Source organism: Talpa occidentalis, unplaced genomic scaffold (assembly GCF_014898055.3).
Source record: "Talpa occidentalis isolate TD23 unplaced genomic scaffold, MPIMG_talOcc4v2.1 talOcc4.15, whole genome shotgun sequence".
Taxonomy (NCBI): Eukaryota; Metazoa; Chordata; class Mammalia; order Eulipotyphla; family Talpidae; genus Talpa; species Talpa occidentalis.
In genome coordinates, this window is record NW_023601543.1 from 5,260,911 (window position 1) to 5,283,181 (window position 22,271).

The following is a 22,271-nucleotide window of genomic DNA, read 5'->3' on the forward strand; positions in this document are numbered from 1 at the left end:
TATTAGGCATATTGACACATACATAGTGTAAGAATCTAATATTAAATGTATGCCCTACACACTTGAGTTATAGAAAGCAGAGAATTACAGTCACAGTGAGCCTGGGCATATGTGAAATTTGGAATAATGGAAAGAGTGCCTGGTTTGGATTCAGGAACTCAGTCTCTGGGTCTGGACTCTGATGCTACCCTTTGTATGACCTTGGGAAAGTCACTTGACCTTTGGAACTGGAGTTTCCAAGATAGTCCCGCTCTGTGTGTGGTTAATATTCATGGAGGTCTTTTCTCCCAAGTGGTCAACTGAGCTGCATCAAGAACCTGAATCAGTCTTAGCTGGGGGTGTGACGACAGCCTTTGGCCTTGTGTGCACATTAGGGTGTCTTCATCCTCTTTCTTGAGGAGTTGCTGCCACACTTGCAAGTGTGTCCAGGTATACCACAGCCAGGACCCTTGCAGATTAGAAAGGACCCATCTGGTCGCTGGGTATGGGGTGAGAGGGGAGGGGTGCCACTGCTTGATGACTGCTATGGGCAGCTGGGCTGAACACGCCCATCTTGAAATGGTGTTCTAGCAACAAAAAGCTGGCACGATATGAGTGACCAGGAAGTATTCGTCAAAGAATTCTGGGCAACGTCAAGGTTCATGACCCAATGCATATAATGGTTTACAGTCAATGACTCTCCCTATAGTTAGTGCCCACAGTCCTTAATGAAGATTCTGTGCTTCGTCCCTGGGAAAATGACTTGTCTTATCTATCTTTCTCGCCCTCTTTTTTCTCCTCTCTGAGAGACAGCCTTCCTTTGTACTTTCACGTGATCTCAGTTTCAAATCTCCAGTGATACCAGGTAGGTATCTTCTGGATTTTTCTTTCCTGTCCAACTTTCAGTCGCTGATGGGTGCCCACTTTAGATTGCTAAATGGTCTTCTACCTTTCATTTCGTGCCTGGTGCTTTGTCTCTGGTCGGTTCTACGGGAGTGTCAGGACCTATTTACTAGCCTCGCCTATCTCCTCCTTCAGAACTCTTCAGCTGGGCTCTTTCTCCTGCTCTGTATTCTGTTCACTGCTCAGCCACCCTCACGGGCCTCGGCTGCAACTGAAGAGCCCATGTGAAACAGGGAGCCTGCTCCATGATGCATGGATTTCCTAGAGAAATAGCCTCTCTTTTCTGAAGCAGTGACATTTTAAATACCAGAAGTCTGTTTCTCGATTAAAGAGTCCCCCAAACTTAGAAATGGACTTCGTAACAACCTATCAGTGTGACTTCAAGCCACACAAGTCATATTAGGGTAAATGTGCTTGGGGGAAGGAAAAGATGAACTAACAGTCACTTTTATACATTTCTTGGTTCTCTGAAAAAAAATTTTTTTTTCAGACCAAGTAGAAAGGGAAATCTATCACCTGATACAATTTGAGTCTTATGTTCTGTGAAAATTTTATGCTGAATCCCTTTTTACAAGCATGTATCCACAGTCCCACAATACAGCCCTTTCCTAAATGTTAATAAAGTTTAACATGAAAAAAATAGATTTTCTGAGATAGTAAGTGGCAGTCTGGGGATAGAAATAATGTATTCTGTAAATAAATTTCACACAGCCCAGCTAAGCACTCCTACAGACTATTCAGATCAATATTTGATGAGAATGTATCAAAGCAAACTTATTGCTATGAGGAGCCACTGCTGTCTTTTGATTGAAGTTAATGAAGCAGACATATTAGTGTAAAGCAGTTGCTGGATGCATTTGAAATTTGTCCTAACCACCACTAGGGCTGCTAATGGAAGATGGTAATTACTGTCCACATAATTCTGAAATAATTAGGAAAATGGGCACTTTTCAGAATCATCCTATTAAAATGCAGGCCCGATAATAGAAAAGTTTCTCGACATGTGCTGGCTTGAATCAGCGAAGATAAAAGCGACAGAGTGTCTTTTTACCTTACAATGGAAATCTCTCTTCTGTCCCATGCGGTAGAGCTTTAAAAGGATGAGGAAATCGGAAAGCTTGCCGATGAAGAGGCAGAGCTAGGAGCTCAGGAAGTAAAGCGCAGAGCCACAGAATCCTTGCTGCCCCTCGTAGCTACACGCACTGCTGCCCCCCCCCCCCGCAGCCCGAGCTCCCTCTTGCTGCTTCCGTGTAAAGGGACACCCCTGATCTGTGGGGCCTCTTGGAAGCCTCCCTGAAGGGCATACATACATAGATCCCGGCCTTGACAAGGACTTCCTAGCACTGACGATGTTCAGAGCGCTCAGCTCCACCTCTGAATAAATCAGGGTGGAACTGACAGTGCCAGACAGGTGTGCTCTCCTGCCAGCATCAGCCCTGCACCCCTGGATTCGGGACTTGCAGGAGGTACACTCTGCCGCCTGCAACAGGAGGGAATGCTACACGCAATGGGGGTGAAAGAAAAGACGAATGGTCCAGGAAGCAGATTGTCACTTGCGAGACAAGCCGCCCTCCCACAGAAGAGAAGGAGATGCTTGAAGAAAGGGATCCTGGGACAGCGTTAACAAAGAGGCGACACCCGGATAGGCAGGCCCGGTCTCCGCGGCCCTGGGCACGGCGCACTTTCCCAGTCAATTTCAAATGTCTTGAAAGTAATTTGTACATGCAGCTTGTGTGCGCTGGAAAAAAGAGAGAAAGCAGAGCAGAGAAGAAGAGCCTGAGAGAAGATGGACTGGCCCAGAGTGTGGCGGGGAACGCACTGTCTGGAAAGCGAGATGGCCCTGGGAGGCTGCGAGGGGCCAGGAAGCGTGTCCGGCGCGGGCTGGTCTGGGGAGGCTCCTGCAGGGATCCCGGGAACGGGGGGTTAAGTCAGCAGCAATTTTCAAAGTGCCTGCCCACCCACCCCTTCGCGCAGGGAACACTCCGGAGCGCCTGGCACCTCGGTATCCACACAGCCACCCCGTGACGACGGCCCGGTGGGGATTAGCACCGCTTTCCAGGCACGAGGAAAGTGGGGCTCGCGGAGGCAACATGTCTCGGCTGTGGGCGAACTTTGTGCCCGCCATTCTGGTGCCCTTGGCTCTGCGGCCCTGCGGTGGCTCTCTGCCCTCTGGGCTCGCGGGTCAGGGGGCGCTGTGCGGCCCGGTGTGGCCTGGGCCGGGCCCCAGCCATCCTCAGAGGCGGCTCTGCCGTGCGCAGCGCACAGGCTGCCGATCAGCGTCCTCTGCCAGGACACTTGTTCTCAGACAGAAGAAGAGCGCGCCAGGGGGGAAAGCTGCCACCGAACGAGGAAAAGGAAGTCACAACATGAATAACGTTTAAAAAAACCCACCACTTCCTTCCTGCTGCGTCCCCCAGGGGCTCTCCAGAACAGCCAGTGAACGTGCCAACCTCTGAACCCGACATCCAGGCCCCTCCTGTTGGACGCTTGGCCGCACCCAACCCCAAGGGAGCCCTCCCGTCCAGCCAGGCCGACCTGTCCTCCGGCATCCCAAAGCACGGTGGCTTTTCCTCCTCGGCTGCTCCCCCCTTTGACAGGAACTGCCCTGCCTTATCTGGGGCCAAATCCCGCCAGGTGGGCTGCTGCGGGTCACGTCCTCTCAGGCCTGGAGCCTGTGCGGCAGGACAAGCCCGCGGACTGCCACGCGCCGGGTGCCTACTTCACCCACCGCCTCCCGAGCCGCTGCTGACGGCAGCCGACGCCCCTGAAGTCACCGCAGGTGCCACACATTCTGCTTGATCTGCTGAGGCAAAAAGGGGAACTCACCTCCTCGGCCCTGGCCCCTCGCATGCACTCCTCTGAAGCCACCATGCCACTTGCCAAATCTCTGCCATCCAAGGACTGTTTTCCCGTCCAGAATGCCTTCCCAATTCTGCATCCCCCAAGAGAAAAATCAAATTGGTCTCCAAGACGCGGCAGCTGCACCTGACCTCTTCTGGAAAGCCTTTCCTGACCGCTTCCCCATGCCCTGCTCCACAGGCTGGGCGGCGCCCCGTTCCTGGCGCTCCACCGCTGCCTTCAGGGTGCACGCGGCTTGTGGCTGCGCGGTTACTGGTCTCCTGCACCCAGCGGGCGGTCGTCAAAGAATGGTCCCTGGCCATCCACACGACCTGGGAACTTGCTAGAATCGCCAATTCTTGGGTCTCATCTGGACTTAATGAGAGACTCTGGCGGGGGGGGGGTTGCGGTGAGGGGAGCCAACCACTCTGTTTTAGTAAGTCCTCTAACTAAATCTGATGCCACCCGTTTGAGAACCACTGAGACAGGCCTGCCGAGCAGTCACCGAATGACCTGGCTTATAGTAAGTGTTCAGTCAAGTTTTGATGAATAAATATTTGCTCCTCTATGGGAGGATTTTGGAATATCTTGTTCTTTGGGCTTGCTTTTGAGGCACCATCAATGAGTTAGGTAACTGATGGCCACTCATCCCCAGGACCAGCCATTTGTTTATTTATTCATTAGACTAGAAAACTAGACATTCATAGTTGAATTCACACCATTTGCCACACACTGAGACTTTTGGGAGCCTTCTTTCCTGCCTAGAGGTGACAACTGTACAAACGTGATACCTTTGATTGGTATCTTTTCAAAAGAAACAGGAATCATTCCAGAGAAAGCCATGTTGTTGAAACTGTTGCTATCTTTTGAGATTTGCATGATTTTGACACACACAAAAGTAAACCCTCACTTAATCCCAGATGCCTCCAAGTCATCTTTGCTGATAAACCCCAGGCTTAGGTTGTAAACAAATTAAACACTGAACACTTTTCTTTGGCACATTCTTTCCAGAACTTTATTGCTGTCTGTGAGCTACTTGGTTCCTTTCAGAGGAAGCAATTCTCTGTGCACTGAGCCATCCTGCACCTTGGCAAAGCCAAGTGGCAGTGTGTGTGAGAGCTGAGCTGTCTCAATAGCCCAATGTTATGCTTTCAGCAAGCTTTTCAGAACAAAGTCTCTGTTTTCTATTGCCCTCCCTGAGAGTGATCACCACTGGCTTCTTTCATGCCTTTGCACTGGGCGCCTGAGCACCCCAAGTTCCTCAGAGAGTCATAAGATGGAGCCATTCTTGAGCCCACCTTCTCTCTGCTTGGGTGCACACACACATACACACACACAATTTTCTAGTAGCCCTTCCCTGCATCCTAAAGAAGACAGTGAATATAAAGCCCCTAAGAACAAGCTACTCTTTATCATGCCAACTTCTTACTTTTTTTTTTTTTTTTTGACTACTAAAGAGTCAGTTTCTGGAAACTTGTTGTGCATTGTAATGTCCAAAATTTCAGCTTGGAGGTTAAAGTTAAACCCATGAATGATGAAGAATGAATCAAGTAGAGAGTTACACATATGTTGTAAGATTGACCTATATGATGTGATTCTTGTGTGCCAGCTGTGGTGGCATACAGCACCTGGAGATTCACATTAAACATGAAGATCCTTCTGGAGAGTCTCATTCAGCAGGTAGTTCAGGAAATAGTTATTTTAAACAATTGCCCAGGGGAATTCTGATGATGTGTAGCTACAGTCAGGAGTTACTGGATTAAAAATGTTTGACTTCAGAAATTCGCCTGCAGAGTGCTCTCTCTCTGTCTCTCTCTCTCTCTCTCTTGCTCTCGCTCTCACTCTCTCCCATACACACACACACACACACACACACACACACACACACACATTTTTCTTTCCAAGTAAGGGGGGATGTAATAGCAGCTTCAACATCATGCTGTGCAACTGAAAACCTTGATTATGGGCCCATCTCTGCCAAACACTAGCTCTATCACTTTGGATAAGACATTGATCTTCTTTAACCTTCGCTTCATTCATGCACAAAAGAAATAGTCTGTATAATGCTGGATCCCATAGTGTGCAGGTAAAAAGAAAACCAGGAGGGAGTTGTAGCTATCTGTAGCATTTGCCAATTTCCACGGTGTAAATAACTCTACCTACCATGGCCATTTTTAAGTTATCAATATGATGTCACTGGACATGGAGTCACAGAGAGATGTACATTATCTTTTGCAAGTTCGGACAAGCTGGCTCCACTTACAAGTGACTAGACCTTCCATCTTAAATCTATTCCACTTTATGTAATGAATGAATGAATAATGGTAGCACCTTCCCTTTGAAAGAAAGGGAGTCAGTTATTGGCGACAGCTTGAGTTTCATAGTTGAATAGACTTTTAAACTCCCATTCCATCATTTAGAGCTATGTTATGTTGGACAGGAAAATTGATATATGGGCCCTGGTTTTCTCACTTGTAAGATAAATTTAAAAATCTTTTTTTTTAGTGGGGAGTAGTAAGATCATCTATATAGAGTGCTTAGCATAGTGTCTGTTATCTGTAACATGTGGAGGAATGGCATTAGAGAAGATAAAGCAAAGCAATAGCTGTTGTAGCATAAGGCTAAATAATATTCTGTTGTATGTGTATACCACAGTCTCGTTACCCATGGATGAGTTTGGAAGACATTATGTTAGGTGACGTAAGTCACAGAAGGACAAATATTTCTTGAATCTACTTAGATGAGGTATCTAAAATAGGCAGACACATAGAAGTGGCAAACAGAATGGTGTGTGCCTTGGCCAGAAGCTGGAGGGTGTGGAAAATGGAGAGTTGCCGATCAACATGTAAAAAAATGTTATTTGTGCAAGACGAATAAGTTCTAGAGATAAAGATGTACAATGTAGAGCTTATAGTAAATAACTGCATTATATCAAAAAAGATAAGCTCGTGGCATTCACAGTGACATGGATGGAGCTGGAAGGGATCATGCCCAATGAAAGAAGTCAGAAAGAAAAAGAAAAGTACTGGATGGTTTCACTTATAGGAGGAATGTAGAGGATCCAAATAGGGATCGGAGGAAAAAAGTAATTATAATAAAGTGAAAATCAAAATCAACAGGTAACTGTAAACCAGAGACATTCTGTGGGGAGGGGGTAAAAGGGAGTAGGGTCAAAACAGGGTGGGAAGAGCACAAGGGACTATGGAGATGGTACACAGGGGAATGGGTGGTGGTAACTTCACAGAGATGAAATGAGTATACATTTTGCAAAAATGAAGAATGATGTAAAATAAACTAATTAATTAAAAAATAACTGCATTATATATTTAAAAACTTGTCAGGCAGGTAAATCTCATGCTGTGTTCTTACAACCTGAAAAAGAAAGCAAGGGGATACACAAAATATTTTGGAGCTGATGGATATGTTTATCACCGTATTTGTAGAGATGGTATCACAGGGGTAGGCATATTTTCCAAGTCATCACAATGTAATACATTCAATACTTGTGAAATTTTGTATATTAATCATACCCCAATAGAGTTTTAAAAAAGACCAACACCAGCATTAGGAAGGAAAAACATCCAGCGGGAGAATATGAAAGAGAGCTTACAATAAAGTGAAGTCACTGGTAACAGCTCTGTTTCATGGAGAGCTTGCCATGTCCTACCTGCAGAGCTTTATGCGGGTTATCTGATTGTAAAAGCACAGAAATCTACAAGTGTTATAAACTCAACTGTCACTTAAAAAAGTAATTTAAATGTCTTAAAAGCCAGTTTCAGATTTGAGCTTCTACAGAGAACAATTTTCAGGAGGATGAATCTAGAGAGGAACAGGGATTTGAAACCAACTTATCCACGATCCCCAGCTTTGTACTTCGTATTCAAAGCAATTCATTTGTAAAGTCATTCACTGGACAGCCACTATGTGCAAGATACTGAGCAAGGCGCTGGGGGTGGGGGAGATGCTCATTTGAATAATACAGGGCCTCTGTATTAGTGAGAGGCAGGCTTGGGCATAAATCACTCTGATTTAGGGTTGACTCAGACCAACTCTTCTCAAGTCTCTCAGACTGGCTGGATCTGAAGCCATTCACCTGGGCCTCTCGTTCCCAGTCTTTTGTTCTAAACACAGTGCGCTCTCTTTCTAAACGACGTGAGGCATATTTCAATGGACGTGCAATGAAAAGACAGCACGGTTTGAAGCCCCGTCCCTATCTTATTCAGTAGCAGCAGCAGCTGCGGCAAGTTCCATCACCAACTTTTTGTTTTATACTAGGGGTTCAATAAATATTACCTACTGCTGCTGGTCACTTTGATAACTAAGTTGATACTAGTAATTTTCTAGGAAGTTATTGCTCCTGTAAGAAAAATCCCCACAATATATGATGGTTCAAAACGTATGGAAGTTTCTTCACATAAATTCCAAAACAGGTCTTTCTGAATAGGAAGGGATTCTCATTGATCTGGGTTCCTTGCATCTCACGGGTCCACCATCTTCAGTAAGTGGTTCTGGGGGGTCATCAAGTGCCGCTACTTCAACCAAGAGAGAAAGAACCTGAAAAATACAGTGAGGAAGATGTTATGGAACAGTCCTAGAAGGAGGACATGTGACTTCCTCTTGGAAAACATTGGTCAGAATTCAGCCAGATCAGGATATTCAATCCACGGGACATTGGGACTTGTAGAAATAAGACGTTTTGTGGAGTAGCCGGTCAGTCTCTACCACAGAAACCAAGTAACTCTCTTGATTGTTCCGAAGATGTCATCCGAGATAACAATGATGCCATGCCTATATATTCACTTTCAATCAATAGTCACAGTATCAGAACTTTTCTAGGTGCCGTTGTTTCATATTTGGATACAGGTTTGTAGGAGAGAGGGTTTGAAGTAACCTTGCTTTCCAGTGTTTGCCTTTGCTGATATTCCAACAATGTTTCTGCCTTACTTGCCATTCATCAGCCTTTACCCAGTGGTACTCTGATGTGGATGGTGTCTTGTGTGGAACTGAAATAATAATAAAACAAAACTTGAGAAACAAGCTAAGCATCAAGAGTTCAAAATAAATCATGAATCAATACTGACTTGACAGAAACACAAAGAGGGTGGGAGAAATGTCAAAAGTCGAGAGAGAGAGACAAAAATTAAGGGTGGAGAAAACCAAGACCACATTTCTTAACAATTATTAGAGATCGGCATACTTGTGGAAACTACCTAGTGTCACAGAAGTACTTTCAGAATCGAGTGTTATTGTTAAATTATAAAAGCAAAACATATGGCTGGGGATTACCAGATCTGTTAGTATTCTGCTTCTAGGGGGGATATTCTCATTTCACTCTACTTTATTCATCTGGATCATCACAATTTGTAATTATATATGTATGTTTGGATTATTTGCTTTTTGCATATCTTTCCGAAAGACACATGAGGGAAAGACCTTTCCACTCATCAGTACTGAGCACTATTCTTGTGGGATGCTCACGTGAATGGCTAGGTGGATGGACGGCTAAGTAGCTGTATTATTATCTTGGCTTAAAACTTAAGTGACCTCATAGATAACACCTCCATTCTTAAAAGTTTCTCCTACTTCAAGCTGCCTTTTTGCTTTGTCTCCAGTCAAACGTTCCGATTTCCTTTCTCAAATCTGATGACCTCTACTTAGTCCCCTTCATAGACTTTGATTTCTCTTCTCATCTGAATGAGTCTCCCAGAGTTCTGCTCTCTGGCATCTATACTTTTGTTCTATATACTTTTCTGAAATGATCTCTTCCAACCCAATTAACTCTTGAGGACTTTGGTGACTACATACAAGTAGCGGAGACCTTGCCTTCCAATTTTAAATGATGTGAACTGCTGGGCATCTTCTTTCTGAGTCTCAATACTAGAACCAAATCATATTTTCTTGCTTCTTTTCCTGTTTTCTAGCTGCATTTTTAAATGTGGAAGTGCGTTGCCCCCCTGTGCAAATATTTATCATAGCACTCAGCATATCCTATTGAAATTCTATCTTCTTATACAGCAGTCAACAAGTTTCTGGCCAGGGGCTATGTCTGATTTGTCTTCGTGCCCCCCAAATGTGGCATAGCATATGGTATTTGCTGAAGTGACTTCATGTATGGGTGTCATAAGTACCTTTCCAGGTGCCTTATTTTGACCCTTGAAAAAAACTTATCTAGCTTTCTGTAAAGGCCCCATTATCTTATGGGATCAGCTCTGGCATTCCTCTGTGGGAAATAGACTGTTACAAGATTAGAAACCTTTTTCTTAGCAAAACAGAAAGTAGCATATCTGACAAACAAGATGTATTCTATAGTTTTATTTGGTTAAGGAGATGGTCCATTTCAAAACAAATTATGATTTGTTAAGTGTCTTGGATGCAGGTGGAAAAATAAAATTGAGTATTTGAGTACAAAAAAATAAAAGCCCAATGAACTCAGTTTCTGTGCTTTCCATGTCTCTCCTTGCTCCCTTCACATACTTCTAGGAATTTGCAGAATGGTTTGGAAACCACTCTTATAGTCTCAACCCCTCATTTTACAGATGGACGTGAAGGCCAGTACATTCACAAACGTGTTGGCAATTAGTCCCGTGCTCACATGGCTGTATCTTCCATTAGACTGTCACGTCTTGGAAGTCAGCAACCTGATCTAAATCAAATTTTCTCCCCTCACCTCCCATCTTCTGTAAATTACTGCTGTTGTATAACATTCGTGTTGAGTTCGAATTCGGATTATCATCACAGATGATATTGACGCTTCTTTAAGTAGTGTTTATAAAAGGTTCAATGTAGAGACATGGTGGATAATCACGGCAATGAGTTTTTTATTGGCAGAATACTTGCTACACATTGGCTTATCATAAAGAAGGCTCACTGTGCTGTGAATCAAAAGCCATTATTCTTTTATAAAGCCAATATTTTTATCTGTGCCCTGATTCTTCTACATATTTACACCCTTCTACATATTCAATACGCAGAATAACTGGCTCATGGATAAAGCACATTACATTGAGTTTTTTTAGTTATTGACATATAACAGATAAATGAAATTGTAGGATATTTAATGTGTACATTACACTGCAAATTTTAAGAATACGATTGAAACAGTAGAAATTGTAAATAACCTGCCATTTCTCTGAATCAAATAAATGTCTTACTGAGCAGGTAGTGACTCAGAAAACAAATTGCTGTGCCTTGCCACAGTGCCAGAAATTACTTTTCCTTTGGGTGGAGGGTATTGGACGATGGGCTCCAGGTTAGCAGTAGAAGAGTAATACACCCAATAGATTGAAGGTAGCTTCAAAGAAGAGAACATTTTCTTGACAATAGAAATTTGTGAAGGTTCTATTTAGATACATATGTTGAGAGAAGCGGGAATTCACTGGTCCAAAAAAATTCAAGATTTAAAATATAATGTATACTTGCCTCATTTAAGTACACAAAGGTGGATTTTATTTGAAACATACTGTTGATATTATACTGATACTTATTTTTCCTAATAATTTTAGAGTAAAGAGGAGCCAGCTTTGCATGGGAAGGTAAGAGAAGAAGCCTCATGTCTCAACAATGTCATAAAACCATTATGACATTGTATGATGTCATACAACACCATTATATGATGTTGGACAAGTTGTCTCATTTATATATGTTCATTTATTCATCCAGCCATTAGCACATGCTTACAGTATATGGTTTTAGTAATGAACATATTTTATAAATCTTATTGTCTATAATCCTTTTGGTTCTAACAATGGTATACCTTAATTAGCTTTTGTAAAAAGATAGACATTATTATAATTATACTGGGGTGTCTCATGGGATCAAAGGGCAACCAGGCCTCATCAATGACCTGCAATTATAGACTAGAAAAACTCTCAGGAATTTCTCCCGCTCTCTCTGTGACCCTATGACCCTTCTCCAAGGTCTGTATCATCAAGTCAAAATAAAATTAGAATCTCATTCTCAGCTCTGAATTACCTGGGAAACAATCTTTTGTGCAAGTGGTGTGAGAAGCTCCTCTGTGGTTCAGTCCAGTGTGGCCTGAGAGTGGGGCTGGGGTGGGAGTGTCTTGCGTTGTGTGAGCGTGTTTGTCAGCAGTCCCGCTACCACAGCTTATATGAATGAGAGATGAGTGGGGGCTGGTCTGGTGAGCACTGAGCTTTGGTTCCCGAGAAAGAGAGAGGGATGGGAATGTCATGGTGGGCAGAATAACTCCCCTCCTAAAAGTGTCCAAGTCTTAATCCCAAGATGATTTTAAAATATTATGCTACATGGAAATTAAGGTTGCAGGCAGAATCAAGGTTGTTAATCAACTTTGAAAGAAAAAGATGATCCTGTCTCATCTGGGTAGGCCTGATGTAATGAGAAGGTCCTTAAAAGAGAAAGGCTGGAGTCAGAGAGAAATCTGAGGATGATAAACTGCTGTCTTTGGAGATAAAGGAGCCACAAGCAAAGAAACGTAGGTGTCCTATAGAAGCTAGAAGAAGTGAGAAAGTGGATTTCCCCTGGACCTTCCAGAAGGAATGCAGCTCCACCAACACTTTGATCTCAACCCACTGATATCCTTTGGTTCTTGGTCCCTGCAGAACTGTAAGATAATAAAAGCATCTGATCTAAGCCACCAAGTTCCAGGTAACATGCTACACCAGCGATAGGAAAGTAATACAGAAGATAATTTAACAGTATGTTTATATATTTAGAGCTAGTATGTTGACTCAGAGCAAATGATATAATTGTAAACTCTTCTAAATCCTTAGAAAGAAATGGATTTGTCATATCAAATAAAAAATGCTTAACTCTTATAGCTATAATTTCTTAATATATTTAACAAAGAATTATTAAACTGTTGAATCTGCTATGTGCAAGGCATCATGCTAGCTATTAGGGAAAACATTAAATGGGGGATACAAAATAGGCACCCAAGCTTATCACGTGCAAACTGTAGTTCAGCCCAGACACAGCACGTTCATATTCAATGAGAAAAAGTTTATCCTTCACAAGAGCAAATTCCTCATAATTAAGTTCTAACCATCTTCTTACACACTGAAAGGTCCATCTTTCGTTCACTATTGTAAACAGAATTCAATCTAACTTTTTCCTTAGGCTTTATTTCACCACTGTACTAAAGCAGTTATCTTCAATTGCTCTGCTAATTAAGGTAGCATGAAGTTTATAAGGAATTTAAACTTTCTGCTAAGCACAGAAAGCCTGGAGACGTGATCCAATGTGCCTAAGTCCCTGCTCACTGGTGTAGCCATTTGTGGTACCTTATTACTGCAGAATTCCAAAAAAACACTTCTACACAATATCCATTAAATTTTTGGATTTTTAAAATCCCCAAATAGCCGTTCTCTTTGATAAGTAGAAGTTCCGGTTTTAAAAATCAATCCATTCATCAAGTCTACTTACTTTCTATAGCAAAATATTTTAATAAAGTCATTAGGACAAAGTTTAGCTGTAACTGAAAATCATGACCCAGTCAATTCTTTTTTTAAAAAGATTTATTTATTTATGCATACAAGAACCGGGGTACAGGCCAGAGGTGTGGGGGTGAGAGGGTTCACCAGAGAGATTGGGGAGCGGAACAGACAGACTGACTGAAATACACTGCTGAGGGGAACAGCGGGGAGACAGGAGAGGTCTGCTGTGCCATGTGGGTAGCTCCCTGGCCGGGGATCGAACTCTTGCTACAGTGGCTGCGGACAGCTTCATAGGTTGAGGTTGTGTCTTAACCCCTTGCGCCATCAGGGAGGCCCAACCAGTCAATTCTTTCCTTTCTGTACATTAGGCTTCTGTTTTCGGTGGGAACTCTGTTGTTTCTCGTGGAAGGGAAGAACAGTGCCCCTCTAACTAGGCTTCCCTCATGGCACCAGCTTCCCCAACCTTTCCAAAATACTTCTGGGCTGTTAAGAGTTCTTATGCATCGGGACATGCCTCTGCCTCAGAGTGCCTGCCTGCAGCTTGCTCTTCTATTCTTGTAACAGTGGTTAAGCAATGAACTTCAGTTTCTTCCACAATTGCTGTGTACATGTGTGTGTGCACATTATAATCCACAAATTTGATTGGAGTTGGAGGGCACAGAGGAGTGCTCTGCCTTTCACCAACACACAAAAAATGTCAAATTTGACATTTAGGTATCCCTGATTATATTAGTTTCCTATTGTTGCTGTAACAAATTGCCATAAATTTAGCGGTTAAGAAACACACACACACAAAATCCAACATTTATTATCTTACAGTCCTGAAGGTCAGGAATCTAAAACCAGCCTCCCTGGACTAAAGCCAAAGTGTCAGCAGGTCAGGGTGCTGCTTGAGGCTCCAAGGATCAACAATTGTTTTCTTGTCTTTTTCAGTTTCCAGAGGCTGCTCGAATTCTTTAGTTCTTGATCCCTTACCCTATTTATAGCGCATCATTCCAACCTCTGCCACTTCTGTGCCATCTCTTTTTTCTGACAATGAATCTCTTGCATCTCTCTTATAAGGACCCTTGTCATATATTGCATCCACTGGCTAATCAGGATAATCTCCCCATCTCAAGATCCTTGACTTAATCACAACTAAAATATGTCTTTCACCATGTAAGGCAATAAAATATATTCACGGTTTCTGGAGACTGGCATGTCAACAGCTTTGAGGTCATTATTTTGTCTGCCACAGTTATAAAAATATTTTTTAAAAGGTCCTTTAACAAGAGAAATTTGACTGCTGATTCAACTTCCATTGACCCTCAGCCTCATACACTTTCAGAACTCCCCTCTCCTCTTGTTCACCTAGATCTCCCTAGGATGTCTTTACTGTACACAGCCATTCAGCTCAGGCTGGCTATTGTAAGCTAATTCCAATTCAGGTGTACCGTTCCCCACGCAAAATTATCAAAGTGCTAAACAGAACAGCAGTTTTTCATTTAACTGGAACCATTCTGTAGAAATGATGTTGATTATAGAAGGAAAAAAAAAAGAAACAACCCTTACATTATGTAGAGCATTGACGTTAGGCCCAAGGAACTCCTGTGTATTACAGATCTTCCTTGATTTACAGTGAGGTTAAATTTCAATAAACCTACCGTAAGTTGAAAATAGCATAAGTGGAAAACACAAGCAACACAGTACGCTGCAGAGGATCGGTGGTTTACCCTTGGCTGCTGTGGCTGACGGGTGTGACTCACTGTTGCTGCCCAGCATCACGAGAAAATATCATACTGCATTTTGCTAGTTAGGAGACACATCAAAATTCAAAGCGTAATTTCCACAGAATGCGTATGGATTTTGCATCACCATAAAGTTGAAAAATCGCAACTAAGAAACCATGGTAATTTAGGGAGTCTCTGTATAGTTGGCTCAGCTGGTCAATGTGAGTTGTGAAAGTTGCCTTTTCCTTCATTTTGAAACTCTTGGTCTCTCACCCTTGGACTTAACAGAAGTAAGTTATTGTAGGATCACTGACCTGAGAGGGTAGGTGTGGTGCCTAGCAGACATCTGGAGACCAGGGATCGTCCCCTGTACGATTAACAGCTTTGAACAAGCTTTATTTTTTCTACCCCTGGAGAGAACACAGTGAGTGCCAGCGTCCCAGACATCGGCAGATGCACCACAGCTCTGTCTGACTGAGGATGTAGAATGCCCACCTGTTTCCACCAGCTTGTTTCCTTACTCCCTCCCCAGCCTCCCTGCCAACCGCTTGCATGAGGTAGGCTATTATGAATTGAATTGTGTCCCTTCAAAATGCACATCTGGAAGTCCCAACCCCCACTGAATGTGACCTTATTTGGAAACAGGGTCTCTGCACTTGTAATCATTCAGGATGAGGTCATAGTGGAGTAGGTTGTGTTGCTGATCTTATGTTACTGAAGCCCTTATTTTTTTTGAAGGGAAGAAATTTGGACACAGATACACACACACACACACACACACACACACACACACACAGGAAGAACACCCTGTGAAGAAGGCAGAGATCAGGGTGGTGCTTCTACAAATCTAGGAACGCCAGAGCTTGTTAGCCAGAAGCCGGAGGAGAGCCTTCCCTCACAGCCCTTGGAAGGAATCAACTCTGTCGATAGCTTGATCTCAGACTTGCAGAATCCAGAACTGTGAGAAAATACATTTCTGTTGATGAAACCCCAATCTGTGGGACCTTCTCATAGCAGCATTAGTAAACTATCACAGGCAACGTGTCTCTCTCCCCCTCACTCCCTCCTACCCTTCCTCCCTCTCTTTCTCCTTCCTTCATTCCCTTCCTCTCCTTCTCTCTGAGAAGGGAAGCAGATCCATGGAAGATGCAAGAGAAGATAACTGCAAGAAGGGAAGCCTCACGGTTGTGAACTTGACGGTAACTTCAGTTTGACTGCAGATTGAGCCAGAACCATAAATTTAAGACCAGAAATATCTGAAATACCCAAGGCATTATGAGGTTGAACCAAAATATGATAAAATAAATTGTCTTCTGTCAGCTTAGTGGGAGTTCAGATCTAAGAAGAGCATGTGCATTTTATGAATAGCTCAAACTACATTTTCTCCTCTCGGAGTAGGGCTTACTGCAGATCACTTAAGGGTGTGTGTGGTAATGAACTGTCCACTCATGACCAATTATATCAAAGCATTTCAGCTAAGTTTCCATCATTAAGTATTTAAAAACAACCAAAGTGATTTTTGCAATATTCTGTAAATCTCGGTAAGTCCAACTTGGCAAGACTTTTGCTGATTTTTCAACTTTTAAGATCTGTGGCCTTCATACAGCTCAAAAGAAAGTTGAACCGTCTATATAAGCTTTAAGCCGACTACATAATTCTCAAAGATTCATGTGAGGGAGTTTATAGATGCTTATGTGGACTGAGTGAAAGTGAATATAGCCACTAGATGGTTTGTTTTCACATTATTATATAGAAATAAAAATGCATTTTCCTTTAAAGAATTATAATTGGAACAAAATGCTACATAGACATTTTCAGTTCTGGATGAGGAAAAATTTTGGAGAAATTATAATATAACTGTCTTGCCATTCTGAAAATACCTTCATTAAATTCATAGTGCTCTAATATAATTGCCAAACCCATCCTCATGGGCATTTCAAATAATTCTGTGCACATATCTGCTGTCTATATGCTGTTTTATTTTTTTTACAGATTTATTTATTTATGCATACAAGAGCTGGGTGTAGGCCAGAGGTGTGGGGGTGAGAGGATTCACCAGAGACAGAGCGGGGAGCAGAACAGAGGATTCACCAGAGACAGAGCAGGGAGCAGAACAGGCAGATCGACTGAAATACACTGCTGAGGGGAGCAGACAGGAGAGGTCTGCTGTGCCATGTGGGTCAGCTTCCTGGCCAGGGATCAAACTCGTGCTGTAGTGGCTGCTGATAGCTTCGTAGTGCTGAAACTTAATCCCTTGCGCCACCAGGGAGACCCCTATATGCTGTTTTTGAGGCAGTTTTTCCAATTCATGATAAATATTTTTATTAATATGCAGAAACTATTGAAAACTTGGGGTTTTGGGGGAAGTATTTTGCACAAATTGAAGGGGAATATTATATGACATCACAGTAAGTACACAAATATACTTACTGTGAACTTACAAAACGACTATTTGAGTACTGTAATACCTGAAAACTATACATGAATTCCATTTTAAATATATTAGTGCTGGATAGTATGGCTGTGTGGGAAAAATCATGAATCACAAGATAATGCAGCATTTGCTCTACTGCTTAGTGTTTCATTTACTTCACTGATAAAATGAATGGGTGAGACTACATCGACTCCAAGCTTTCTCCCAGTGCCAAAATTGTAAATTCATTCAACAAATATTTATAGCCTAATGTGTACAAGGCACTGTGCTAGTAGGCACTGATAATGTGCCAGGGAACACAACGGATAAAATTCCCGCCTCTTTGCAAAGAAGAAATTAATGGTATTCTCCTGGACTACAATTTTAGAGCATGATTTGAGCAAATGTTGCCAATCCTCAAAAAATTTCAACACTCCCTATCAACTGCAGAGTATATTTCAAATTCTTGAATTAGGCATTCTTTATCCAATGGCCCCGGTCCAATACTATGCTAGCAATCTCTTTATTTAAGAGGCAGCGTTAGGTGACAGGAAAAGAACCAATGCAAACACCCATAGTCCTAGGTTCAGCTCGTCATTGTGACTTTTTTTTTAAAGATTTATTTATTTATGCATACAAGAACTGGGGTACAGGCCAGAGTTGTGGGGGATAAGAGGATTCACCAGAGACAGTGTAGGGAACAGAACAGGTGGATTGACCAAAATACACTGCTGAGGGGAGCAGTGGGCAAGTCAGAAGAGGTCTGCTGTACCATGTGGGTAGCTCCCTGGCTGGAGATTGAACTCATGCTGCAGTGTTGCCGTTAGCCTCATAGTTTGTGTCTTAACCCCTTGCGCCACCGGGGAAGCCCAGCTGTGTGACTTTTGGCAGAGCATACAGTTGGCTGAGCCTCTATTCCTTCATTTAAATTAGTACGATATTAACCCAGCACCATAGGGCAATATTCAAGCAGTAAATCACACTTGGCAAGGATACAAAAGTACCTTGTAATTACTAAGGGCAAGTGGGAAGGTAGGAAGACTATGGATTTTGAAATCTGACTGAGTGCCTTACTAGCTTTGTGTTGTTGAACAGGTTGATTAATAACTCTCAACTCCTTATCTATAATGTTAGATCAAAATAGTTCCTCTGCCTGGTTATTATGAATGTTAATTGATATACTGTAAGGAATATACTTGACATTTAATGGGCAGGTAGGTGACCACTGAATAATAAGGTGCTATTAAGGTAGTTGGTATTTATTTTAATTCCACAGAGAGAATGAATTACACAGATACTATTTCTTACTAATTGATAAATTAACTTGAAATTTTCTTGAGAGAAATCATATATATAAAAATGATTTTATAGATTGATTGATTGATAGATATTCATATATATGATTTATATATAATGACATATATATATATATATAAAACATGAAAGAGAGGTGTGGAGGAGGGAGATGATGAAAAACTTCAACTGGAACAAAGTGAATTAGAAGTTGAATTCTGAGGTCAGGCTTATCTTATGGAACCATTAAATAGAGAGAAGAACTCACCTGAGAAACACACAAGAAATTTAAAAAGCAAGGAGATTGATTTGGCATTATTTAGTGGAGCAGATGGTACATAAACCTTATGATCTGAATATGTGTGTGTGTGTGCGTATATATATATATATATATATATATTTGAGGGACATTCCCATGCATGTCTAAAATGGGGTATGAACAGACATACCAAGTGCAGGATTATTTACAAAAGTGAAAAATTAGAAACAACTTTAAAAATTCATCATTAAAGGATGATAAAATAATCATGGTTTATTCAACAAATAGAATAAATGGAATATATATATATATAAATCAGTGAAAATGAATTAGCTATACAGCTTACATATCAAGATGATTGATTCTTTTTAAAAACATGTTGAGTTAAAAAAAAAAAAAACTTGTGTAGAAGGGATCACCTGTATTGTGAAAGACAGAATTGGACTTTTAGTGGGGAGTTTAATGTAGTATATACACATGTTTATTTATAATGATGACATCTGAAGCTTATGTAAGGTGTAAACCAATACTAATTTAATAAAAAATATAATTACAAAAATTTGTGCAGGAGGGTATTTTCAGCAAAGTATGATTTGTATAAAGTCTAAAAGCATGCAAAAAGTTACTATATATAGCTTTTTTTAAAGATTTTATTTTTATTTATTTATACAAGCACTGGGTACAGTCAGAAGCACGGGAGGGTGAGAGAATTCACCAGAGCCAGAACGGGGAGCAGAACAGGCAGACTGACGAAGTACACTGCTGAGGGGAGCAGCGGGTGGCAGGAGAGGTCTGCGCGCCATGCGGGGCCCTCTCCCAGTGGCCGGGGATCGAACCGGCGCTGTGGAGGCTGCGGGCAGCTTCGCAACCCAGCACTCAAACGCTGCGCCACTGGGGAGGCCCTACCATATAGTGTTTTCAAGCATATATATGTGCTAAAACTATAAAGTACAAATAAGAATGATGATCACTAAAATTCAATGCAGTGTGTGCGAGGGAGAGAGGTGAGGAGTACAGTCAGGGGAAACACACAGAGGGTCTTTTTCTAGCTAGAGGGTGGTCGCAAGACTGCCCACTACAGAACTTGCTGCACTTTGTAGATACCTGATTTCTTCTAGTAACTAACACTGAACATACTATGATCGTGAAGTGAGAAAAGAGGTGAGGAAGAGGGGGAAGAGGATGGTTGTCCAGCATCCTGTCTGGATGGGTGTGAGTGTTGATTGCCCAGGGAGAAGCTAGGGGAAGTAATCATTGCAACCAGACCGACAGCAATGCTATCCCAACTGGAAAATGAAGACATTAAAACTCAGACCCAAGTATCTGTCTAACCTCTCCTTGGAGGCCACTAGATGGAAGAGAACAAGCACATGTGCCAAATGAATGGAGAAGAAGAATAGGCTTCAGAGGCAAGCTGACCTGGCTGTATAGACATTCCCTTTGCACTACTCCCACATGGAAATGCGTTGTAGACCCAGGACTGCCAGTGAGTTGGCGTACTGCCTCAGACAAGTTCTAGTCGCAATATCCTTGTCTGTAAAGTGAACATTACAATATCTGTCAGCACAGATCTATGTCTACCTAATAATAGCTCAAGGAATAAACACACACACACACACTCACACACACGCACACACATACATGTGCCTAGAAGAGGACAGGTACTCAAGGAGTGTTAGTTTTTTTTCCTTTTCCATCGAAGAGATTTCTAACTGCCTGAATTGTCACAAGTTCTATAATTAAGTTTCATTACAATCCACTTGAGGATTTGGATAATCCTATTATTACAATGACCTGGAGCAGTTTTGATGTAATGCAATTTTTTTTGTTTTAGTATCTCCTTACTCACTCTTACTTTTATTACCATAAATTGCCGAAAAAAGTAAATTAAATTTTGAAGACAGTTGGATTGAGGAGAGAAATTGCCTGTTTATGTTCTCCCCTAAGGCACAGGTGGTGACCACGAGCAGCCCCATCTCTGCCTTGGCCACAGGAATGGCACTTTTGTTATAGAATGAACTTTGGACACCTAAGCTCTCACAGTGCCTGAGGTCAGAGCTGCACGTATTTTCTCAGCAGCATGTTTTGGTGGATCCTAGCGGTAGAACAAGCAGAGATCTCTACTAAGCTGACTGGGAATAAAGGCAGGTCAGGGATTGTGCAAGTCACTAAGAAAAAGGAAAGCATTTTGATTAAAGCATCTCAGAAAAGTAATGAGCAACACAAATTTCAAGGACTAAGGAAATTGGAGATCTGAAACAGCCACCTGTCTCTCACAAGTTTGCAGGTCCTGGAAGAATCCACAGCATGTTTTCCCTTTTGAGGAAAATTTTGAGCAACAAAGCTATTAAATGTCATACATCGTCAAGGTAGGGACAACCTGATTTTCTCTCCCCTGACCAAGCTAACTTACATGCCTTGGGAATAACCAGCCAGGGCTTTTTTAACTCTGCCCAAGAGAACATAAACAGGCAATTTCTCTCCTTGATCCACTGTCTTAGGAATTTAATTTACTTTTTTGGCAATTTATGGTAATAAAAGTAAGAGTGAGCAAGGAGATACTAAAACAAGAAAATTGCATCATACAAGGTAATTCCCATGGTGGTCACCATGGCCACCCACCATGCTGAACCTTGGAAAACAGCTTAAGCCATGAAATATCTAGTATGGTAATATTGCATGGAAATCCAAAGGATCTGGTAATTATCCTGCACTTCATATTCATTTGCTATAATTGCACATTTTTCACTGTGAGGGGAGTAGTTTGGTAATAGAATTTCTATATTCTGGCACCTTCTTTTAGTGCTTCTCTGCCCACTATAAAATAAAACTAGAAATTAAATACAAACAACTGAAATTCACAGAAAAAAATCTAACCATTTGGACATTTTAAAATATTCTTCTAAATAATGCTTTGGGGGCCTCTTTGGTGGCCTCAGGGTTAAGTCTCAGTGTTCTCACAGCTGCAGCTTGAGTTCAATTGCCGGCCAGGGAGCTTTGAAAATATTTTCAAACTGTGTATCTGATAAGGGGTTCATATCCATATAGGGTGCAGTGGACCTCTCCTGTCTCACCTCTGCTCCTCTCAGCAGTGTATTTCAGTGGATCCGCCTGTTCTGCTACCCACTTGTCTCTGGTGAATCCTCTGGCCCCCCCCCCAACTCTGGCCTACACAAAAATAAATTTAAAAAATTAAACAAACAAATAAATAATGCTTAGGTCAAAGTGGAACTCTAAAGTGCACTTATAGACTATTTAGAATATGACAACAGTGAAAATACATTTCAAATGATATGAATTGTGGTGAAAGAACCTAAGATTTAGAGTCATCTATGTTTTATTACTAAACACAAAAGAACAAAAGTAAGAATTCAACTAAATGGAATACAAATGAATTGAGCTAAATGTAGGGAAAGCAGGAGGAATAAATTTATTCATTTAATAAATGTTTACCGAGTAGCACT